The sequence below is a fragment of the Panulirus ornatus genome, chromosome 37 (genome assembly GCF_036320965.1).
Source record: "Panulirus ornatus isolate Po-2019 chromosome 37, ASM3632096v1, whole genome shotgun sequence".
In the NCBI taxonomy this organism is placed as follows: Eukaryota; Metazoa; Arthropoda; class Malacostraca; order Decapoda; family Palinuridae; genus Panulirus; species Panulirus ornatus.
The window spans coordinates 26,154,699-26,181,355 of NC_092260.1; the positions used below are offsets into that span (position 1 = coordinate 26,154,699).

The window sequence follows — 26,657 nt, forward strand, 5'->3', positions numbered from 1 at the left end:
TTTTCATAACTCAGTAGCAACATTATGTTTTTGCTGAAGAATCTTCAAATTTTCTCACAGTTGACTGTCTAGGAGTGTCAACCAATCAATATTTCTTTGGCATTCCCAGTAGGTCTAACTAAGACTTTGTTAATTACCTTCACCCTGACACCCCAGGGAGCACTGAGCCAAATGAAGCGGCTGACCAGAGATAGTTCCCAGAATACGGCTGTGAAATTATCCGTTGTGTGGAAGACATAAGTACTATACTACACATGTGTCGCGCCTTAGTTCTGTACTGTGTCATTGGACTTTGTTGTAATTTTGTGATAATTGAATTTAATCCTAAACAAACTATTTCCACAGTGTCATTGTCAGTGATTGTCGGCCCTTGTGCTGGGTTACAGTAAATTTCCATACTCCTTTTCATATCTGAAAAGGAATTGGCCTTATTTATGAAATAAAGGCTCAAAATTTTAGATTACTACCTATAGTATGGAGCCTCAAGTATGTTGTAATGCCATTGCTTGTGAATTATGCTTCTTGGAGTTGACTGGATGAGTTTTAACCTGTGGAGAAGTTATGCCTCTCAGACTTGATTTGCAGTCTTTTTCACCATTAGAAAAGATGAAATTAGGCTTCACTGAGGTGCATACCTGAGTCTCTCAGAAAATGAATAAGGACATATAACAGATTTGAAAATTTTGGCCTAAATCATAAGCAATGTGTTCAAGAGCAGTGTCAATGTGTCATGTATCCTTCTGTCTCTCAAGTGCTGACTTCATGCAGAGAGTAAGTTGATGTAAGCATTTAATAGAGTTTTGTATAACATGTATATATGTAAACAATCAGAATGCAATATATTACATGTTGAATTATATTTTTGGGAACATAATCATTGACTAAAATGATTAAGTCAAAAACTACATGATCTATCTTCTTCTAGATCTACATATTGAATGAAAAGCACTAATGTGTTTTTTGCCTTCTGTCTCTCTTCTTCAATCCGCCATATCAACTTGCCCCTGTATGATGCCTCACTTTCTCTCTTTGTACCTGTGGTGTGATAAGTGGTGATGGACACTGCTTGCTCTGGTTGTAAGGTTCATTCTTTGGAGTCACGACACAAATGTAAAAGCATTGTACTATGTTAGTTGGGTTGTGAATGGTTAGTGTGATTTTTTTACAGTTATAGTGACAGTATATTGAGCCCAAGAATTGGTTGCACCAAATCCCTGAGAGAAGGAAATTTCATTCTTAGTTGACTCCTTAGGGTTTGGTCCGGGCTAGATTTGTTGTGACTACAACTGTTAAACAGGAAGCTGTTCTGTGTTGGCTTATATAAGTCGATGAGAATGCTGCTATACTGTATTTTAGGCAAATAAAACTGTCTTCTCATGGAAGCATATAAGCCAATTATCATACTGCTGCCTGTGTGTATTTAACAAAGCAAATTACATTTACTACGTCAGCCTGCACCTAAGATATGAAAGTAAGAGGGTAGACCATTAGTTTTCTTGAAGTTTTGTAGCATTTAAACTTCATGAAAATAATTGTTTGACTCTATATTGCCATTTTCCATATCCCCCACATTGTATGAGCTTACCATATGACACATTTTGGTAGCATCACAATATCATCATATATTTTAAGATATCACATGCTGATGGAAGATGTCTATTGAGAATTTGTAGGAATTGGTAAATTCCATAAAAACCATACACATTTGATTGTTGTGAACTAGCAGATCGTGAGCCCTCTGACTGGAATCAGTCTGCTGGCATTTTTCTGAAAGAGAAAACTACTTATGAACATATGAAAGCATGTTTTGTGATGAGATCACAGCATAGGCGGGATCTAGAAGTGTGGCAGTGTGTGTGTGTTGTGGGTCAGGTGTGACGTAGAGAGGAGACGCCAGTAGGTGTAGGCGGCCACCTGTTATTGTTAGTTCTTGTGAAAACACAACAAAATCATTGCAGTTTTAAAAAGGCAGGCTTCATCATCAATAAAGAATTATGTTGCGAAAGCGTGATATTTTACTGTTCCTGACATATATTATTCTTTTCCACATAAAGTTGGTTTTCACATGGTGCCTCATACTGCCTGGTGAGCTGTCTTCAAGGAGTGACTATATAATTGCAATGCTTTTCTTTCTTGTAGACTTAGTACTGTATTGAGATCATGGACTTTGGAAAAGTATATATATATATATATATATATATATATATATATATATATATATATATATATATATATATATACATACCACATCATTCCAATTCACTCTATTCCTTGCACGCCTCTCACCCTCCTGTATGTTCAGGCACCGATTGCTCAAAATCTTCTCAACTCTATCCTTCCACCTCCATGGTCCTTGGATTAAAACGTATGGAAAGTTGGAAATGAAGTGTTTAAGGAAAATATGTGGTGTAAGGAGGGCTGAACAAGTAGAAAATAAGAGGGCAAGAGAGGTGTGACTAAGAAGAGCTGAGAGAGCTGGCAAGGGTGTGTTGAAATGGTTTGGACATATGGAGAGAATGACTGAATGAATGTTGTTGACATAGGGGATATTTTTGTCAGAAGTGGAAGGGAAAAGAAAGGGGAGACCAAATTGGAGATGGATGGGTGGAGTGATAAAGACTTTTAAGTGATTGGGATCTGAACATGCAGGAAAGTATATGATGCGCATGGGATAGAATGAATTGGAACAAAGTGGTATACAGCAGGCGACATACTGTTAAAGGACTGAACTAGGGCATATGAAGCAGCTGTGGTACAACTGAAAGGTCTGTGGGGGGCCTGGTCGTAGTTGTGGTTTCAGTGCATTACACAAGACAGCTAGGAAATGGATGTAGGTGAATGAGGCAATTTCATTGTCTGTTCCTAATGTTACCTCGCTGACATGGGAAACCGCAAACAAGTATGTGAAGCGTCTGGGGTAAACCATGGAAAGGTCTTTGGGGTCTGGATGTGGATAGGGAGCTGTGGTTTCTGTGCATTACACATGACAGCTAGAGACAGTTGGAATGAATGTGGCCTTTTTTGTCTGTTTTTCCTGGCACTACCTCGTTGAAGCTGGGGATAGTGCCAGGAATGGATAAAGGCAAACAAGTATGACTATGCACATGTTGAACCTCTTCCCCAGAAATAATGCAATATATGTCACTTAGCAATCAGTTTTTTCAGATGCTTCATACCCAAACATTTTCCATGTACTCATCTTGCTTCAAAAGGAAGTTTGACCCATCTATACCTACTTACACAAATGCCAACATTACTGTCGCATCAACTTGTTCAGCTTTTATAATGAAAGCATAAGTTCCTTTAGAAAGCTCTTCCAAATGCCTTTTTTTACTTGTTCTCTCCCCATTCCTTTAAGCTGAGGCTTCCACCCACTTATTCTTCTTTTCTTGCATGTTTTAGCTTCTATAACTACTCAAATTCAGTACTAGGCTAGATGTAATATCTGTAAGAAAGCCTTAAACTGATTCCATTCCATATCCAATTTTCCATAATGTGCATATTTTCTGATCTTGTGTTTTGTGGGTTGCACTGGAATAAATGCAGTATCAACAGTTTTTCATTCTGGTCAACCAAATCATGTATGTTCATAGGTATATGTTCCACAATTTGAAATTTTTTTGGGACTTCTCTTTTTCTCCCATAGAGAAAACTTGTCACTTAACAAGGCAATTCAGCTTGGACTGCAGAATGGTCACCTATTTAGCAAACATGTACTCAGATCTGGCCCAACCATGTGAGGGATAGACCTCATCCAAGCCTGCTCCTACTAGGTGAGTGGTATGCTGAGCAAGTGAGGGATAGACCCTATTCAATCTTTCCCCTTGCAAGGTACTCGTCCAAATCTAACCATGTAAGCAGGTGAAGGGTACTCCTCCTATCTTGTATTATCTTTGATGAACCGTGAACAACCATAATATATGCAACATTATCCAAAAAAAAAAAAAAAAAAGATCCAGCTGTAATAATTGTGGGAAACTCTTTCCTTTGCTGAAAACAGCAGTGTAGATACTTCCAATTTATTGCTACAATTTTAAGTTGGGATTCATGATAATATAGGTTAAATGAAGCTTTACCAAGATCTCACAAAATGTATATGGATGATAGTTTAACATGTGATATCTGTTTACCATTGCTTTTATTATGGGGTAATCTATACATTGCATTCGAAGCGTTCTATATTAAAGTTCCATTCATTTATTTTATGTCTCCAAACATGCCCATTTTTGTTTTTATTTAAACTTTTGCTTTATAGTGTGATCATAAAATGAATTATGTAATCGCCAAACGAAACAAGAATTATTTTTTGTCATGAAATAGCTTTTATACAGCTCTGTTAGCAGTTCATACATAATTTTCCATAAACCAATTTACATTGACAATTTTGCAAGCTTTATTGCTAGAGAACACAACTTATTTTAAGCATGCCATACACATCAAATGTTGTACACAAGCGGTGCGTAGAGCAAATATGCATGGGAAAGATGCCGTACATTTATAACGATCAACATTTGTGTTATGGAGAAAGAGTTTTACAGGTGTTGCCCTGTCTCATGACATTAGATATATGTGCCGTATCTTTACCCTTACACACACACACACACACATATATATATATATATATATATATATATATATATATATATATATATATATATATATATAGATATATAAATGCCTGGTACCAAACTCGTATAATTTCGAATTCTGGTTGTAGCGGCCTGTCCTCAGTCGAACCCAGCTGTTCATCCTACCCAAGGGGCTAGTCGATAAAATGGGTACTTGGCATAAGCTGGAGTATGAGTGCGTACATTCAAAGGAGTAAAAATATGGTACATATTTTCAAGGTTAAGAGACGGGGGCTACACAAGAGTAAAACTTTCCTTGTAACACAAAGAATGAGAAACACCTTAGCATATGCCAGTTACTAATTTTATCGACTAACCATAGAGGAGGATGAACAACTGGGTAGATTTGACCGGATGCCGTTACCAAGAGTTGACTTTTGCAGGTTTGATTTCATGTGTCCCGTGCATGCTTGACGGTCAGTAACGCTATCTGTTACACAAGGAGGTCCGTCTATTTTGAAATCTGAACATTCTGTTTTATATACAATAATAAAAAAAAAATATCATTTGACAAGTGTGATAAATGTCCCTCCGTCTATTACGATGTATTTGGAGTGATTGTCTCCTTACTAGATATATAAATACATGGATATTTTGCGTGATCCGCTAATTTTGTTCCTAGTGCACATTACTACTATTGTCATGTATTCTTTAATACGCTTCTCTACAGGTAAAGTAAATCAAAACTTATTCCAACCGAAACGGCTCTTCCTGAGAATCGACAGTCACAAAAATTCGCAACATTTTTTATGCTAGACCCATGAATTCTTTTTGGAACCATTGAAACGTCCCGCCAACCATCCAAAGGTAAACAAAGACGAAACTCCTGATGCTGATGGTAATCCATGCATATCCTACGAGAATTGAACTAACTGATATACGTTCTTGACTCCCTGCCAGGTGAGAGGTACACGGTGTCAAGGCTCGCTGTTGAGCAGGTAAGGCACAGCATATCTATTTTCTCCAGCTACACTTTCTTCAGCCATGTACCCAAGCAGAGTAAAGTAGAATACACGTTCTCTAAGCTCGCTTCCTAGCTGGAGTGAGTTGTCTCTAACTTCCCACGAACAGGTAAGGGATATTCTCTTTTCAAGTAAGTAAAAATGTTTATGATTCATGCTCATTAAAGAATTATAGACAGTTTATCCTGTACGTTTTTACGACAGCCCACGGCTTTTAAGGTTATCTTGTTTGTCTCCTGTATTTAAGATGGAGCCCATAATCATGTAGTCCAGGAACTTTTGTATGTAACGTATCTAGTCCTGTACTTGTGATAATATACATACTTTTACATATCAAAGGAGGGTGAAAGGAGGGCAAGGAATAGAGTGAATTGGAGCGATGTGGTATACAGGGGTTGACGTGCTGTCAGTGGATTGAATCAAGGCATGTGAAGCGTCTGGGGTAAACCATGGAAAGCTGTGTAGGTATGTATATTTGCGTGTGTGGACGTGTGTATGTACATGTGTATGGGGGGGGGTTGGGCCATTTCTTTCGTCTGTTTCCTTGCGCTACCTCGCAAACGCGGGAGACAGCGACAAAGTATAAAAAAAAAAAAAAAAAAAAAAAAAAAAACATATCAACATATACATACACATACACACATATATATATACACACACACACACACACACACACACACACACACATATATATATATATATATATATATATATATATATATATATATATATATATATATATATATATTTTTTTTTTTTTTTTTTTTTTTTTCATACTATTCGCTATTTCCCGCGATAGCGAGGTAGCGTTAAGAACAGAGGACTGGGCCTTTGAGGGAATATCCTCACCTGGACCTCTTCTCTGTTCCTTCTTTTGGAAAATTAAAAAAAAAAAAAAAAAAACGAGAGGGGAGGATTTCCAGCCCCCCACTCCCTTCCCTTTTAGTCGCCTTCTACGACACGCAGGGAATACGTGGGAAGTATTCTTTCTCCCCTATCCCCAGGGGTAATATATATATATATATATATATATATATATATATATATATATATATATATATATTCATTCATGCCTTCATTCTGTCGCTACCCCGCCCCACAGGGAACAGCATCGCTTCCCCCAGCTTTAGCGAGGTAGCTCCAAGAAAAGACAAAAAAGGCCACTTTCTTTCACACTCCGTCTCTAGCTGTCATGTGTAACGCACTGAAACCGCAGCGCCCTGTCCAAATCCAGGCCCCACAGACTTTTCCATGGTTTATCCCAGGCGTTTCACATGCCATGGTTCAGTCCATTGACCACGTCGACCCCGGTATATCACATCGTTCCAGTTCTCTATTCCTTGCACGCCTCTCACCCTCCTGTATGTTCAGGCCCCGATCGCTCAAAATCTTTTTCGCTCCATCCTTCCACCTCCACTTTGGTCTCCCGCTTCTCCTTGTTCCCTCCACCTCTGACTTATATATCCTCTTTGCCAATCTTTCCTCCCTCATTCTCTCCTTACGTCCATCCCATTTCAACACACCCTCTTCTGCACTCTCAACCACACTCTTTTTTTCCACACATTTTTCTTACTCTTTCATTACTTACTCGATCAGACCACCTCACACTACATATTGTCCTCAAAACATTTCATTTCCAACACATCCACCCTCCTCCGTCTATAAATTTCTAATATATATATATATATATATATATATATATATATATATATATATATATATATATATATATATATATTATCCTTGGGGATAGGGGAGAAAGAATACTTCCCACGTATTCCCTGCTTGTCGTAGAAGGCGACTAAAAGGGGAGAGAGCGGGGGGCTGGAAATCCTCCCCTCTCGTTTTTAATTTTCCAAAAGAAAGAACAGAGAAGGGGCCCAAGTGAGGATTTCCCTCAAAGGCTCAGTCCTCTGTTCTTAACGCTACCTCGCTAACGGGGGAGATGGCGAATAGTATGAAAAAAAGATATATATATATATATATATATATATATATATATATATATATATATATATATATATATATTATCCCTGGGGATAGGGGTGAAAGAATACTTCCCACGCATTCCTCGCGTGTCGTAGAAGGCGACTAGAGGGGACGGGAGCGGGGGGCCAGAAATCCTCCCCTCCTTGTATTTTTTAACTTTCTAAAATGGGAAACAGAAGAAGGAGTCACGCGGGGAGTGCTCATCCTCCTCGAAGGCTCAGACTGGGGTGTCTAAATGTGTGTGGATGTAACCAAGATGTGAAAAAAGGAGAGATAGGTAGTATGTTTGAGGAAAGGAACCTGTATGTTTTGGCTCTGAGTGAAACGAAGCTCAAGGGTAAAGGGGAAGAGTGGTTTGGGAATGTCTTGGGAGTAAAGTCAGGGGTTAGTGAGAGGACAAGAGCAAGGGAAGGAGTAGAAGTACTCCTGAAACAGGAGTTGTGGGAGTATGTGATAGAATGTAAGAAAGTAAATTCTCGATTAATATGGGTAAAACTGAAAGTTGATGGAGAGAGATGGGTGATTATTGGTGCATATGCACCTGGGCTTGAGAAGAAAGACCATGAGAGGCAAGTGTTTTGGGAGCAGCTGAATGAGTGTGTTAGTGGTTTTGATGCACGAGACCGGGTTATAGTGATGGGTGATTTAAATGCAAAGGTGAGTAATGTGGCAGTTGAGGGAATATTTGGTATACATGGGGTGTTCAGTGTTGTAAATGGAAATGGTGAAGAGCTTGTAGATTTATGTGCTGAAAAAGGACTGGTGATTGGGAATACCTGGTTTAAAAAGCGAGATATACATCAGTATATGTATGTAAGTAGGAGAGATGGCCAGAGAGCGTTATTGGATTACGTGTTAATAGACAGGCGCGCGAAAGAGAGACTTCTGGATGTTAATGTGCTGAGAGGTGCAACTGGAGGGATGTCTGATCATTATCTTGTGGAGGCTAAGGTGAAGATTTGTATGGGTTTTCAGAAAAGAAGAGTGAATGTTGGGGTGAAGAGGGTGGTGAGAGTAAGTGAGCTTGGGAAGGAGACTTGTGTGAGGAAGTACCAGGAGAGACTGAGTACAGAATGGAAAAAGGTGAGAACAATGGAAGTAAGGGGAGTGGGGGAGGAATGGGATGTATTTAGGGAATCGGTGATGGATTGCGCAAAAGATGCTTGTGGCATGAGAAGTGTGGGAGGTGGGTTGATTAGAAAGGGTAGTGAGTGGTGGGATGAAGAAGTAAGATTATTAGTGAAAGAGAAGAGAGAGGCATTTGGACTATTTTTGCAGGGAAAAAATGCAATTGAGTGGGAGATGTATAAAAGAAAGAGACAGGAGGTCAAGAGAAAGGTGCAAGAGGTGAAAAAGAGGGCAAATGAGAGTTGGGGTGAGAGAGTATCATTGAATTTTAGGGAGAATAAAAAGATGTTCTGGAAGGAGGTAAATAAAGTGCGTAAGACAAGGGAGCAAATGGGAACTTCAGTGAAGGGCGCAAACGGGGAGGTGATAACAAGTAGTGATGTGAGAAGGAGATGGAGTGAGTATTTTGAAGGTTTGTTGAATGTGTTTGATGATAGAGTGGCAGATATAGGGTGTTCTGGTCGAGGTGGTGTGCAAAGTGAGAGGGTTAGGGAAAATGATTTGGTAAACAGAGAAGAGGTAATAAAAGCTTTGCGGAAGATGAAAGCTGGCAAGGCAGCAGGTTTGGATGGTATTGCAGTGGAATTTATTAAAAAAGGGGGTGACTGTATTGTTGACTGGTTGGTAAGGTTATTTAATGTATGTATGACTCATGGTGAGGTGCCTGAGGATTGGCGGAATGCGTGCATAGTGCCATTGTACAAAGGCAAAGGGGATAAGAGGGAGTGCTCAAATTTCAGAGGTATAAGTTTGTTGAGTATTCCTGGTAAATTATACGGGAGGGTATTGATTGAGAGGGTGAAGGCATGTACAGAGCATCAGATTGGGGAAGAGCAGTGTGGTTTCAGAAGTGGTGGAGAATGTGTGGATCAGGTGCTTGCTTTGAAGAATGTATGTGAGAAATACTTAGAAAATCAAATGGATTTGTATGTAGCATTTATGGATCTGGAGAAGGCATATGATAGAGTTGATAGAGATGCTCTGTGGAAGGTATTAAGAATATATGGTGTGGGAGGCAAGTTGTTAGAGGCAGTGAAAAGTTTTTATCGAGGATGTAAGGCATGTGTACGTGTAGGAAGAGAGGAAAGTGATTGGTTCTCAGTGAATGTAGGTTTGCGGCAGGGGTGTGTGATGTCTCCATGGTTGTTTAATTTGTTTATGGATGGGGTTGTTAGGGAGGTGAATGCAAGAGTTTTGGAAAGAGGGGCAAGTATGAAGTCTGTTGTGGATGAGAGAGCTTGGGAAGTGAGTCAGTTGTTGTTCGCTGATGATACAGCGCTGGTGGCTGATTCATGTGAGAAACTGCAGAAGCTGGTGACTGAGTTTGGTAAAGTGTGTGAAAGAAGAAAGTTAAGAGTAAATGTGAATAAGAGCAAGGTTATTAGGTACAGTAGGGTTGAGGGTCAAGTCAATTGGGAGGTAAGTTTGAATGGAGAAAAACTGGAGGAAGTGAAGTGTTTTAGATATCTGGGAGTGGATCTGGCAGCGGATGGAACCATGGAAGCGGAAATGGATCATAGGGTGGGGGAGGGGGCGAAAATCCTGGGAGCCTTGAAGAATGTGTGGAAGTCGAGAACATTATCTCGGAAAGTAAAAATGGGTATGTTTGAAGGAATAGTGGTTCCAACAATGTTGTATGGTTGTGAGGCGTGGGCTATGGATAGAGTTGTGCGCAGGAGGGTGGATGTGCTGGAAATGAGATGTTTGAGGACAATGTGTGGTGTGAGGTGGTTTGATCGAGTAAGTAACGTAAGGGTAAGAGAGATGTGTGGAAATAAAAAGAGCGTGGTTGAGAGAGCAGAAGAGGGTGTTTTGAAGTGGTTTGGGCACATGGAGAGAATGAGTGAGGAAAGATGACCAAGAGGATATATGCGTCGGAGGTGGAGGGAACGAGGAGAAGTGGGAGACCAAATTGGAGGTGGAAAGATGGAGCGAAAAAGATTTTGTGTGATCGGGGCCTGAACCTGCAGGAGGGTGAAAGGGGGGCAAGGAATAGAGTGAATTGGATCGATGTGGTATACCGGGGTTGACGTGCTGTCAGTGGATTGAATCAGGGCATGTGAAGCGTCTGGGGTAAACCATGGAAAGCTGTGTAGGTATGTATATTTGCGTGTGTGGACGTATGTATATACATGTGTATGGGGGTGGGTTGGGCCATTTCTTTCGTCTGTTTCCTTGCGCTACCTCGCAAACGCGGGAGACAGCGACAAAGTATAATAAAAAATATAATAATATATTATATATATATATATATATATATATATATATATATATATATATATATATATATATATATATATCTGATTCCATCTGCACTGCGATTGATGTCACCTTCGGTGGGACTGAATCATCGTTGGTGGACGCGGAGTACAGCCTCGATAATAATGACTGTCTCGCTCCATAGGAGTCCAACATATCCTTCTTCTTACGTGGTGGGCACCCACAAAGCTGCAGAGGATCCATAAAAGGAGTCATGATGATGATATCTCTGAGGATGGGGAAGTAGCAATACTTGCCATGTATTTCCTGCGTATAATAGAAGGCGACCACGCTCCGGATTCGTAGGGAGGTTGGGGAGGAGGGGCTCCGGGATGTCTTCCCCTTCTGTATTACTTTCTCCAAAAGAAGGAAGAACCCAGTGCCATTTTTTTTTCTCGAGTCCCGTTGGTGTCTTTCTGGCGTCATACTTCAAGATGAAAACAGCGAAGGGATACATAACGTGCGGGTATCAATCTATCTGTCTCTGTTTATGTCTTTATATATATATATATATATATATATATATATATATATATATATATATATATATATATATATATATATATATATATATATATTATCCCTGGGGATAGGGGAGAAAGAATACTTCCCACGTATTCCCTGCGTGTCGTAGAAGGCGACTAAAAGGGAAGGGAGCGGGTGGCTGGAAATCCTCCCCTCTCGTTTTTGTTTTTTTTTTTTCCAAAAGAAGGAAGAGAGAAGGGGGTCAGGTGAGGATATTCCCTCAAAGGCCCAGTCCTCTGTTCTTAACGCTACCTCGCTATCGCGGGAAATGGCGAATAGTATGAAAAAAAGAAACTATATATATATATATATATATATATATATATATATATATATATATATATATATTTGTCTCAGAAGTCCCTTTAGTTGATAGGGTGGTTAAAGGAGAAGTTGAAGAGGTAGGACAGGGGAAGGGAAGTTTGAAATGGAAGAGAAAGTGAGGTGTGAATACGTGTATGGTGGAAGTTTGTATAGGGCTCCCGCTGCGCTTGTAAAGCCAGCCACGTCCAACGGGATAGACCACAGGTCCTAAAGTGTAGTAATGTTGAAAGTGTGTTTACGTGGGGAGAGGGCGGGCATTCGTGAGTACAGAGCTTTACACTGAGAATTTCGAAGGAAAACTTTCTTACATGAATCGTATTGATGAAAATCCAGTATATGGGCGGAGACTTTAATGCTTATAGGGTGCATAATATACCCAGAGAGGGGCTTCGTTATTAACAATACCGAAATTATAACTATGAAAAACTATATACGTAGCAGGAGATATGAAACATTCTGATACAAATACTGTAAATTCAAGTAAATGAAAGCAAATTAAAACTTAATTCGTTTGAATGGAGTTGTTTGTAAGAGATGAAAGCTCATTTCATTGAATACGTCGCTGAACATTGCTCAAGAAGGGATATCCGGGGTGGGAAGACTGCACCATTCTTTATTTTCTGTAGTCAACACAAACATTCCAGAATGAACGAGGAGGCAGTTTAGGCTAAGATTTTAATGGAGTGCACCTTATTATTTTCTCTTTACATAGTTCAAACGAACACCTGAGAAAGTTTAATGTTGAAATCTCTGATAAGATTTCCTAAACATTCCGGTGGATAAGCTCAGTTCTCTTTACTTAGACATTAACTTGTCATATAAATGCACTAACACACATATCCAGCTTACCTTGATCTTAAGCTCTTTTATGATTAGTTAACTAATGACTGTATGACCCCCCCGTCCTGTAATATCTGTAATACCTCAGCCGTGTATTTTCATCCGAATGGCTGCCTGAATCCAATAAACCGTTATTTATTTATTGATTGATTTATGCGGCCCTCCTTGGTATAGTGGTAAGCGTTACTGACCATGAGTCAACACGGGCACACCAGGAGTCGGACCTGCATGGGTTCTAATCCTGGCCTCCGCAATCGGCCCACACCCATCCTAGATGTTCATCCTCCCTTCACGACTGGTCATTAAATGAATACTTGAGTTAGGCTGGGGAGAGAGGATGTATAGACACCCATGGAAGTAAAGACATGGTACATATATACAAGGTTAAAAGACTACCCATAGCACTAATGGTCTTCACACACACACACACACACACACACACACACACAGTCTGCTGATGACGCAGACACTGAACATTTCTTACGAATATGTATGGGTAAAGTAACCAGAGGTCTTAAATGAACAGCTTTTTAGAAAGTGCTTAAATAAAGTATCTTTACACTATAATAGTGGATGAATGGGACGGACTGAATGAGGAAATGATGAATGCGGACAGCATACAGAAGTTTAAAAAGTATGATGGTAGAGAAGGTTCAAGAGGCGGGGCCCCCCATGAGTGAAGTTCTTCCTCTCCGAACAATGAATCTAGGTAATCATACACAAGAATAACCAAGGAGACGGTGAACAGCAGCAGCACACCAAGATTCAAAAGGTTGCTTGATCTTTTAGAAGTTCAAGAAGTGGGGCCCGTTCTGTATAACCAGGTAAATGCAAAGGCGATAGATAAACGCAATATGTCATTGTAAACTCCGAAGGAGCGACATGAATGTATCCTGAGCGATCCTTTGTTGCATCGTGTTTTATCATATCAGCACTGGGGGATTCCCTCTGCTCTAGCAGCGGTCGCTTTCAGGCTTTGTAAACCCAGATGAACTGCAATATTTTGTTGGATAATTCATAGTTGGATATACAAACGTGGTTTTTAAATTTCAAGTGTGTTACATTGCATGTATTTATTTTCATCACACGAAAACATTAGGTTACGTAACAGAGCCGTATATTCTTTGAGAAATTTTGGGTTTGAACTTTGAGATGCCTTGAAATCACCTAAAGTACAACTCTCTTCCTGTGTTTATAATGCATTTTTTTGGAATTTGATATATTTTCTATGAGGAAAACTATAATTAATAATGTCTATTCGTTACTTATAATACCTTAAATTTGTTCATATTCATATTTCTAGGGTTCGTCTTTGGACATTTGCTCCCTTAAAGTGCCTAAGTAGGGAAAATAATTTCCTTTTTAGTGCATGTCTGAACTAATTTTTCCTTACAATATTTTACATGGAAGACACCAATTACTTTTTGATGTCGAAACGATTGATACACCCTTTCAAAACTTCATATTTATGTAGAACATGAACGAAACATGATATGGACACTGGCATCTTCTCTTTGTTATTGTTTGTGTTGGAGTGAGTCAGTGTGCGGGCGGGCGAGAGCTGGCCAAGGCTGATGGCCCCGTTGGCCAAGGTTAACCACCCTCCTTCCTCTTCATCCTGCTCTTCCTGAAAGTTGTCATGGACCCCGTGATCACAAAGATATTTAATGGTCATTCATCGATGATTTGCATTTTATAGCCGCAAAGTCAGAAGATGTGCCTGTTAATCCATGGCGAGAGAGGAGAAAACTCACAAGTGTCAGATTTGGTTTGTCGGTGGCAGCTTTGTATGCGTCGCGCTTTTCATGTTGTTGGTGCTGGTGTTGAAGGTCACAGTGCTGTCATACTCTCCAACACTTCCGCTTGAAGCCACAGATCTTAAGTGGACAACGAGAGAGGTGCAGGCAGGCTGCTGGTGACCAAAGTGGCCCGAGGAACCTACTTCTCCACTGTCTCTAGTGGTGAGTTACCATCGGAGTTTCCTCATGTTTGACTTTATTATATGAACCGGGGTGATATGTCTCAGAAAGTTATTACCTTTGATTGCATTTTTAACACAAGACAGGAAATTCTAAATACAAAAAGGTCAGGTGTCAAAGGGCAGCAGAGGTGATATTGTCTTAGGGCTACGTAATTTTCCAAAGATACAGTCCATTATTTTGTGTCATTTAGATATGGTTAGGATAAGGTTTATTATAAGTCCAAGTTTTTTTTTATAAGTCCACCTGTACTTCAACAGTGTATTGTAGTGTTTTGTTTGTGAAAATGAGAGGCAGGGAACTTGCATTGTGTGTGGCCCATCACTGTGGTTGTCTAGATATACATGTATAGTCTTTCGAGGGTTAGAAATGGGAAATAACTTACAAAAACAACCCTTTTCGTCTTCCCCCGATTAGCACATGAGAGTAAATGAAGGGAGAAGGTTCTACCAACTCATCCTGACTGACAAAAATATATATTCTTCAAAAGTAATTATAAAGTATGTTCATCATAGTTCAGGTACACATGATAAGGTAAATTAAGTGTAGTAAAAGTTGGGAAGTTTAGCTTTGCAGCAAAATTAGCTTTTTGAAATGAATACCATTTTAAAGTTTAGAAATACTTTGCTGTATAGTGAGTGAATACATGTGTTGGAGAAAAGTCTCAGAAGTCCTTTATTTCTTGAATTTTGCTAAGTGGGGAGGGTCAAGAAAAACTTGAAAAATGTGGGGTTGGTTATTGTAAAATTAGGTGGAACTTTTAGAAATCAACAGTTCCTTCAAAAATCTGACCAGGCTTACCCACTACTCAAGATTTTTTGTAATTTCCACTGCCATACATGGCATTTATATATATATATATATATATATATATATATATATATATATATATATATATATATATATATTTTTTTTTTTTTTTTTTTTTTTTTGCCGCTGTCTCCCACGTTTGCGAGGTAGCGCAAGGAAACAGACGAAAGAAATGGCCCAACCCACCCCCATACACATGTATATACATACGTCCACACACGCAAATATACATACCTACACATCTTTCCATGGTTTACCCCAGACGCTTCACATGCCTTGATTCAATCCACTGACAGCACGTCAACCCCAGTATACCACATCGCTCCAATTCACTCTATTCCTTGCCCTCCTTTCACCCTCCTGCATGTTCAGGCCCCGATCACACAAAATCTTTTTCACTCCATCTATCCACCTCCAATTTGGTCTCCCTCTTCTCCTCGTTCCCTCCACCTCCGACACATATATCCTTTTGGTCAATCTTTCCTCACTCATTCTCTCCATGTGACCAAACCATTTCAAAACACCCTCTTCTGCTCTCTCAACCACGCTCTTTTTATTTCCACGCATCTCTCTTACCCTTACGTTACTTACTCGATCAAACCACCTCACACCACACATTGTCCTCAAACATCTCATTTCCAGCACATCCATCCTCCTGTGCACAACTCTATCCATAGTCCACGCCTTGCAACCATACAACATTGATGGAACCACTATTCCTTCAAACATGCCCATTTTTGCTTTCCGAGATAATGTTCTCGACTTCCACACATTCTTCAAGGCTCCCAGAATTTTTGCCCCCTCCCCCACCCTATGATCCACTTCCACTTCCATGGTTCCATCCGCTGCCAGATCCACTCCCAGATATCTAAAACACTTCACTTCCTCCAGTTTTTCTCCATTCAAACTCACCTCCCAATTGACTTGACCCTCAACCCTACTGTACCTAATAACCTTGCTCTTATTCACATTTACTCTTAACTTTCTTCTTTCACACACTTTACCAAACTCAGTCACCAGCTTCTGCAGTTTCTCACATGAATCAGCCACCAGCGCTGTATCATCAGCGAACAACAACTGACTCACTTCCCAAGCTCTCTCATCCCCAACAGACTTCATCCTTGCCCCTCTTTCCAAAACTCTTGCATTCACCTCCCTAACAACCCCATCCATAAACAAATTAAACAACCATGGAGACATCACACACCCCTGCCGCAAACCTACATTCACTGAGAACCAATCACTTTCCTCTCTTCCTACACGTACACATGCCTTACATCCTCGATAAAAACTTTTCACTGCTTCTAACAACTTGCCTCCCACACCATATATTCTTAATACCTTCCACAGAGCATCTCTATCAACTCTATCATATGCCTTCTCCAGATCCATAAATGCTACATACAAATCCATTTGCTTTTCTAAGTATTTCTCACATACATTTTTCAAAGCAAACACCTGATCCACACATCCTCTACCACTTCTGAAACCACACTGCTCTTCCCCAATCTGATGCTCTGTACATGCCTTCACCCTCTCAATCAATACCCTCCCATACAATTTGCCAGGAATACTCAACAAACTTATACCTCTGTAATATATATATATATATATATATATATATATATATATATATTTTTTTTTTTTTTTTGCTTTGTCGCTGTCTCCCGCGTTTGCGAGGTAGCGCAAGGAAACATATATATATATATGTATATATATAAGCATTTATGTATATACATGTGTATGTGGGTGGGTTGGGCCATTCCTCATTCCTTCTGAACAACCAGGCATACCTTGTGGTTTACAATGACATGCTACTTCTAATTTGGTATACATCTACCAAAAATCTTAGCTGATAGGAGGGTAAATTGAGGATTTCATAGGTTCTGCAAGTTTGTACTTGTTTTTTACCTTCCTCTACATTGATACTGTGCTGTTGGTGATGTGATATCAGAAGATAAGAAGTAAAGGTATTTTACCTGTGTTTACCATACGAGACCCTTAAGAATGACATACAGGGTACAGCTGTCATCCTGGGAATAAACTGAGTTATAAAAGAATTTCATCGTGGTACTTAGTACAGTGTATGTAAATTTCTACTATATTGATGTTTCCAAATAAAGCCAAAATAGAAGGCACTATGGAAATCGTGAGGGACAAAATAGGTAGGTAAAAAAGAAAATTGCTGCCTGCAGTTTGATTGTATTGATTGTATTTCATTACAATAATATTACAAGACCCTAAATTCTATGATTGCTGAAAATATTGTGTTCATCTCTTCCAATGATTTAAATGAGTAATTTTTATCATTATTTTTGTGTTATTTCTGTGTTTTTCTGACTAGAACAGCTGTGTATTAACCTGACAGCATACCTTAACCTAGTTTCACCACAGAAGAATAGATTGTTGAAGTCATTGTTTCTGCCACCATATATGAACAGACTTTCATGATTGCAGGATGAAAATCAAGAAAATAATGTGTTGATGATTAAAAGTCAAGAAATAAAACCTCGCTTATTGAAAAAAAATCACTTCTAAAAATGATGGTTGAAAATTAACAAAATGAGTAATATGATACATATTTTGCTAATTTACATTGTCATAAGTATCCAATTATAGTTTTACATTGCTGTGTAGAGTGATCTTGAAGCTGTCAGCTGAGGTGATAATTTTAGAGATAGAATGGTACCCGTTAGTTAATCCACATCCCAGATATAGCCCAGTGTGTAGGGTAGTCATTGATAAACTCAAGAAAAGCGTTATGAACATTCTTGTAAGTTTGAGGTAGAGCTTTATTTAAGTAACTGTTATGAGCAGGCATGAAAACCATGCCAGTAGCCATTTAAACTTATAAATGCATTTTGACTGCCAATAATTTTTTTTATATTTCTGCTCAGACAAACCAAACTTGCTTTTTTTTGTTAGTTTCAAAAGATGCTATCCATTTTTTTTCTTTAATCTCTTCATACTCTTTTGATATTAGATACAACTGAATGGTAGTGATGAAAGCTTGTAGATACAATCTATTGTCTCATATTCAGTGTTCCAAAATTTGGCAAAGGATACTGGTGCTCAGTGAGACCCCTTACACTTACTTCACCGTTAGTGAAATGATTGTTGCTGCCATAAGCTATATTGCACACTTATATATGAAAGGTTTCTCCATTCATAAAATAAATTTTAAATGTATGTAAACATATACATTGGAAGATTTAAAAGACCACAGAGAAAGCTTTGATTTAATGGATGTTCTACCAAGTACCCATAGTGTTCAGAGAAATTTCATATGTGTTTATGGGAGCTGCCTTACATCTCCCAGCAAGAGATAATGAGCATGTATAAGATTCAAGGAAAGTTGATTGAAGAAATCTAGTTACATGAAGTAAGTTGCACTGGCACAACTGTTTTGAAAATCATAAAATCCAACCCCTGCACCAAGCTCAAATCCTGATACTCTCGAGCTTGAGCTGAGTGTAGGTGATCCTCCAAGCACATCTACACTAGCTCCCATGATGGATTAAATGCTAAACCTACCTTCTAGCTCTCTTGAGGTGTAAATCGCATTGCAGCATGTTACCACTCAAGTTTACTCACTTTTAGCCTGTGGGGGATTCAGCTGCATAATTACTTGTCATTTCCTTAAGAATTGCCTATATTTTTTTCAGATACAGTAGGAGGAATGCAAAGCTAAAATGCTTTTTAAGCATGGGATGTATCTGATTGTTTGATAAGCTTAGTATTGTAGAAAAATATAAGTTAAAGTAATTAGAATATTGCATTCCTAAAAGTTTCAGACATGATGTTTGGTTTTCTCACTGTATTACCAAAAGTTTCAGACATGATTTTTTTCTCTGCATTACCAGAATACTGGTGTGGAGTAAGATCAAGAAATTGATATATTTATATTCCATTTTATGATTTTCATGGTTGATGCAGATTTTTGAGTCATGAAGGAAAAAATGAAGTACTGTACTGTTAGGCCACAAAATAGAGACTTAAGCATATTGAAACCATACCACTGGATGATCTTAAATCTTTGGCAATATTTCCATCTCATTGATAAATGTAATGAACAAAACCAAGGACAGGAAACTGCCCATTGCCAGAATGAAATTTTGTTTATGAAATGTACTGTCAGCAGTTTGAAAAGCTTGCCATTAACACAAAAGTTTGTTTTATGAGTTCGAAAAAGGTAAAATTAGGTTGACTTCTGAATTTCATTACAAATCCTGGATTCTTCTTTAACACCAATTATGAGATTTTGCTGGAAAGGATGGGCTACTATGTACCACCCACCACATGTCTGAATGAATAATACGTTACACTGCCACACATATTCCATAAGTATGAATCATAGGCTTACCTGGTACTACTAACTTCAGTCACATCTAGTTATATTTTAGGCATTTCTGTAGTCATTCCATGCATGTTTCTTAATTCTTCTGACACTATTACTTTGAATAATCCCTTGAACATATTTGCTGGGATCTTACAATTTTGTTCAGTATGATTTTGATGTATTCCAAGCTATTATCGCAGACGTAATTGTTCTGTCGTAATGAAATGCTTTCACATCCAGTACATTATACTAAATGCCATCAATTTGTTGCCATTCCTTATCTTGGATATTTTACTTTTTTTTAAGCAGCAGGGTTTGAGGTCTCAACCATTCATGATGATTCACACATTCTCAACTCAATCTTATTCTGAAGTGTTTCTAAATTTTCTCTACTTGTTTCCATTTGATTGGTGACCATGTTGATGTAGCAGTGTTTGGTTTTGCTTCTTACGTATACAGTAAAGATTTTTTCATTGCTTTATTTCTTGATATGAAAGTTCTCTTTATAATACTACTTGTAATACTGTCTTTTCAAAATGCTCCTTTAATTCAATTCTTGAATTTATGATAAATCTTAAGACTTTTTTTCTGTGTCTTTTGTTATTGGGCCCTTGCTGGGAGATGGATGTATTGTAAGTTGATCTTTCCACTGCTATTGGTAAAAATTTTCTCATAGAATTCCATCAAACTATCTCATGCTCATTTGTAGCTCATATTTGAGTCTTTTTACAGTTATTCTTATGTCGTCTGCAAGAATATATGAATACTTTCATTTATCCCTATGTCGGTATCTGAAATCATGATTGCAAATATTGTATTAAAGTAATTAATTTTCCTTCTGGTACTCCCAACAGAACATCCTCTTCAGACATGGTTCCATTTGTAACTATAGTATTCTAAAATATTATATTAGCTTCAGTCTTTGATATTTTTTTGTTTTCCTACTCTTTTGTTGAAACTCAAATTTTTGTCTTAGCAAAGTTAAGAATGAATGTTCATTCTCTATCCTTGCAATACTGTTTTGCATAAGATACTATGTGTAAATGTCATGAACTTTTAGTTGAGGCTTCTTAGGTTTACCAGGTACATATCTTTGCTGTCCTCATTTATGTAATTATTGAGAGGTGTTGGAGATGAGTTTTATAAGGTTTCAGTATTTTAGCAGTTTTTTGTTTTTCACTGTCTTATCATAATCCACTTCATGTTAAACATGCAGCATATATATATATATATATATATATATATATATATATATATATATATATATATATATGAGATGTTTGAGGACAATGTGTGGTGTGAGGTGGTTTGATCGAGTGAGTAACATAAGGGTAAGAGAGATGTGTGGAAATAAAAAGAGCGTGGTTGAGAGAGCAGAAGAGGGTGTTTTGAAGTGGTTTGGGCACATGGAGAGGATGAGTGAGGAAAGATTGACCAAGAGGATATATATGTCGGAGGTGGAAGGAGCAAGGAGAAGAGGGAGACCAAATTGGAGGTGGAAAGATGGAGTGAAAAAGATTTTGTGTGATCGGGGCCTGAACATGCAGGAGGGTGAAAGGAGGGCAAGAAATAGAGTGAATTGGAGTCATGTGGTATACAGGGGTTGACGTGCTGTCAGTGGATTGAAGCAAGGCATGTGAAGCGTCTGGGGTAAACCATGGAAAGCTGTGTAGGTATGTGTATTTGCGTGTGTGGACGTGTGTATGTACATGTGTATGGGGGGGGGGTTGGGCCATTTCTTTCGTCTGTTTCCTTGCGCTACCTCGCAAACGCGGGAGACAGCGACAAAGTATAAAAAGAAAAAAAAAAAAAAATATATATATATATATATATATATATATATATATATATATATATATATATATATATATATATATATATATATATATATTTTATTCATCATACATAATCGCTGTTTCCCGAGTTAGTGCCAGGAAACAGACAAAGAAAGGCCCATTCACTCGTATACATGTACATATACATAGATGCCCACATATGCACATATACATACATATGCATATCAACATATACATACACATACACAGATATATACACATGTACATATTCATACTTGCTTGCCTTCATCCATTCCGGTTGCTACCCCGCCCCACAAGAATTAGCATTGCTCCTGTGTTATGTTTCAGATTATACATTGCATTTTAAAATCCTATTTGTGATTTACGAAAGTGACTGTGGTATTACATTTACTGTACATTACAGTAATACATGCAACACAAAGTACACAATACCTATATTTAATATTTGACTTTTCTATATTTAGATGATGTAAGAGTATTCATCGCTTGATAAATCATTTTAGGAGGATAGTACAAATAATTCTGAATATTGGGAATCCACATAGCATCTCCTGATGAATGGAAACTGATATCTAAATGCCTTGAGGTTGAAAATTAAGGTTTATTGCTGGCTGCAGTTACTGGCATTGTCGACAGTATTTTGAAAGAATGCAAATGTAGGGCTGGAACTTTCTAAGCTGCATTGCATTCTTTGAAAGCTAACGCTGACTCAGAGTCTGATACTGGTTTCCATTCACTTTTAATCTCAGAAGGTCTCTTAATAAGATATCAGATTTCTTTCTTTATTGGTACATATTACATTAACCCTGTACGATTTTCCTGTCACAAGAAATATGTGTTAGGAAACTACCTTCCAGTGAATTTCATATTAAAAATGATTTTTTTTAATTATTGAGATCAAAAGACAGTAGATTACTTGTGGTTTTTGCAGCTAAAGAGATGGAGATTTTTAACTTTAACATTGTATCTAGGGTACCTCAAGGAACAATTATGCATTCTATTACATTCAAAAAGACATACTAACTTTTAAAACCCCACAGTTGTAAGGTAAATTTGGATATTTACTTTCCCGAAAGCATGTTTTAGCTATTTATGTGGATGACATAAAATTGATTAGCTCTGCAAACAAAGAATGAATACCTGTGCATGGTAGCTGCATATTATCTTGGCATGGGAGCAGTTATAGGGGTAGGCATGGATTTTTTAGTGGGTAGAAATCCATTACTGTCCTAAAGCTAGGTGCTGATGTTATATCATCATGGGTGACATCTTAGAATTACTGATCCCTGTTCATTTTTGGTAGCGTTTAAAATTAATTTCGTAAAGCTGTGTTTGATTCATTAAAATGCATATATTTTTGGTCTCCGTATCTCAGTACTGATGTGTGAAGCAGTCTTGGTTCTTGAGAGAAGTCCCAGTGGAGGAAATTCTAAAATAGTTGATTTTTTTATATCCTTATGGACCGTAATTCCATCTACATTAGAGGGACGTTTTGGGACAGTCCCCATACATTTAATACTTACGAGGTTTTATTGTAAAACCTTCGACAGGTCTAATCATCTGCCACAAAATTAAATCTGTAATCAACCTTGCCGTCAGGTAGAGGATCCAACAATAGTTAGGCGTTTGATTATTTCGTAAAGTGAGGTTCCGATCATTCTTCTTTGGCCAGGATTGGAGTTCGAAAACTGGTTGTGTTCGAGCCTGTATTAAAACCATTATTTTATATTAGATGCCATTCTAAAATGAAAACGCAATAAGATAAGGCCGGGGGAACGCCGTTACATTGGAAGAAGTTGTCCTTGCGACTTAGTGGGCGGGTGGGCAGCACTCCTGATGGGTGTGTGGATAGCGGATTCTCATATTCCTCCCATCTTCAATCCGCTTGTTACTTTCATGCTTTTGGTATAGCTTATTAATCGTTATTGGTATTCTTGTGTACCTCTCCCCCTTTTTTCATCATATAGGTTTGGCTTTCTCTGTGATTAGGATCTGGATATCGTTTTCTCTTTGTGGTTGGTGTTGCGGCCTTGCATGCGTCGCGTGTCCAGCTGGGCTGGAGGCTGGCGAGCTAACGTCTCCTTCCTCCTTTGGTATACCTCCCTACTCCACCTTCCCCCTTATACTTTTGCTGCCATTATATTGGTACAAAGATTATCACAATACATATATTCTACGCAGTGTATATCGTGAACATAGTTATTACTATTTCTATTATTTGGTTTGTGTTGATAGAGAAGGTTAATTGTTTTTCATCAAGCTTATCATACGATGTGCGTCGCGCAGCTGCCTTGTTTAGGTCATCAAGGTTGTGCGACGGGACATTAATGTTGTTATTATACTGTCTGTCAGTTGATCCTGTTGGTATATTGTTCATCTCGTGGATATCCTGCTCTCTCCCTCATCTTTAATGTCAAAGGTTCCAGTCACGGACAAAAGTCCCTTATCGAGTTAGGCCATTATTGAAACGAAAAGAGGAAGTGATATAAATGATGATACTGTAATGGGGATTTAAAATGCGTACATTGTAAAAGGCACGAATCATATTTCTTTTGCAAGTCATGTGAAGCGAGACATCCGAAGGTTGATAGGTCTACGTAACCACCACCAGGACCCGGAAGGTTTGCATAAGGTGCAAAACGGCGGATCCTGTACCCTAGGGGCGCCCGTGCTCAAGCAGATGATTAAAATACATCGAGACTGTGACTGGGAATGGGGAGCTTAAGTTGATGAAAACTGATTTATTAATCATTTAAAGTTGAAAAAAAATATCATACATGATGTGGAGGGGGGGGGGGGGGATTGTTCCGCTACATAAGGGGCTTGGAAACAGGAGAAGCAGCAGGGCTCACGATTTCTCCCCCGGGCCCTGACCACATCATCTTGGTTGGTCTGTTACTCATTATAGATACTTGTTTAGGCCCGTTTAGATTTTTTTTTTTTTCACTGTTCTGGCCCGTGTAGAATTACTCCTCTGTACATCCCCTAGCGTTTCTCTCGGCTGCAGACATTACGATTTTCGTCTCCAGGTGTTTGCACCCTTTACTGAACTAACCTATACCATTATTTTGATTTCAGTGTTACCATCTTTCTCAGATGTGAGCATATGTCCCCAGACATACACCTCAACCCGTGATCATCTATTTTCAGGATCGATCTGCATTACACAGCATTATCCCAGTACACTACATGAACGCCTTAACAGTTAGTCACGGTGTGGGAAATCAGTGCATTGATCAGCAGCATCGTAAGTAGGCGTCCAGTCTGGGTCCAAACTAACGACCCCGATCGTGCGTAGGTGAAGCGATATTTTAAGCTGCCAACAGGCTTTGGGTGGTGAAGACAAAGGGATTGCTTTAGTATTGCGCCTCTCATGGATGTGCACCATATTTCGATAGCCATGACTTCACACATATGTAAGGCACGCAAGGAGACAGCTCTGAGAATCAGAAATCGTAGTTATATCTGTAGAAGAGAGCGGAGGCAATGAGTACTTAGGTCGAGTAAGATCATCCTTGAATGCGGAGGCAATTCTTCGAAGAGAATGGTCATATAGGCTAGACCTAATATGCTAAAGACTGAATCAAAGTAATTATTAAGATGAATATTTAGTCAAAAGTAGTGTTGAATTCATGCCCAGACATAAAATCTTGCGTTCTTTTGCTTTGTACATTCTCGACTTCCTTTGTCTCCTCTGTTCTGAAGTCTTCCCGACATTCTATACCAAGATCGAGACGCAGTTGAACACTTCAGATTTCCATGTTTGAGTCCCTTAGAAGCCTCTCTCTCTCTCTCTCTCTCTCTCTCTCTCTCTCTCTCTCTCTCTCTCTCTCTCTCTCTCTCTCTCTCTCTCTCTCTCTCTCCAGGCAGTTGATAATTACGTTTTTTTTGTACTAATTTGTTTTTCATATTACTTGAAGTTGTAGAGCTGAGAATGTTTGTCTCTAGAATCTTTTATGCCTTGTCCGATTCTCTTATTGTTTGTAGTCCACTTCCTTGTCCTTTCTTCTGCTTTTGCATATAGTTTACTTTTTATTGATGCATATAAGGAATAAACCATTAAACATTGGACTTTTTTATTCCAGGTAAGTCTTGAGGGGTGTTTGAAGCGTAGTGGACGGTAAGTGTTCTCAAGTAACTTGACTGTGGTTATGCTTCCTTTGTGTAGTGAAGTGAGGATTTAACGGAAGCTTTGCGTAGTAAGGTAGTATTGTCGTGGCAAACTAGTTTCATAAGTTTTTGTAACGGTAACCCAAATGCAGCATGATTTGATGTAATGATAACCTGGTGTATCATAGTGTGATGGGTACCTGTATCGCAGGGTTCTGTTGTAAAAGGAACTTGGTGTGAGAGTTCTGTGTACAGAAATGCGAGCTTTTAGCTATTACTTAGGTACTGACGCGAGGAAGGGAAAATGATGTGTAGCTTTAAGAGAAGACAGTATACGTATATTATCAAGGTCCTGTAGATTAGTTCGTTGTAGGTGCAGTTGTACTAAACAAATTTAAATAGTAATAGCACTTTCTGATAAGCCTTTATGCCATATATATGTACAGTTTGGTAAAGTGTGTGGAAGAAGAAAGTTAAGAGTAAATGTGAATAAGAGCAAGGTTATTAGGTACAGTAGGGTTGAGGGTCAAGTCAATTGGGAGGTGAGTTTGAATGGAGAAAAACTGGAGGAAGTGAAGTGTTTTAGATATCTGGGAGTGGATCTGGCAGCGGATGGAACCATGGAAGCGAAAGTGGATCATAGGGTGGGGGAGGGGGCGAAAATTCTGGGGGCCTTGAAGAATGTGTGGAAGTCGAGAACATTATCTCGGAAAGCAAAAATGGGTATGTTTGAAGGAATAGTGGTTCCAACAATGTTGTATGGTTGCGAGGCGTGGGCTATGGATAGAGTTGTGCGCAGGAGGATGGATGTGCTGGAAATGAGATGTTTGAGGACAATGTGTGGTGTGAGGTGGTTTGATCGAGTGAGTAACGTAAGGGTAAGAGAGATGTGTGGAAATAAAAAGAGCGTGGTTGAGAGAGCAGAAGAGGGTGTTTTGAAGTGGTTT

At 38.7% G+C, this 26,657-nt stretch overlaps 1 protein-coding gene across 3 annotated transcripts in view; it reads left to right on the forward strand.

Annotated features, from left to right (window-relative positions):
* Positions 1-14,196: 14,196 nt before the first annotated feature.
* LOC139760625 (kelch-like protein 5) overlaps positions 14,197-26,657 on the forward strand; it is a 59,942-nt gene continuing 47,481 nt past the window's right edge. The window contains exons 1-2 of one of the 3 annotated variants that reach the window (XM_071684030.1): positions 14,212-14,616; positions 25,686-25,720. The gene's annotated coding sequence lies outside the window, so the exon portion shown is untranslated. Of the gene's footprint in view, positions 14,617-25,685; positions 25,721-26,657 lie in introns of all 3 variants that reach the window. The other 2 variants (XM_071684029.1, XM_071684031.1) reach the window with 2 other exon arrangements.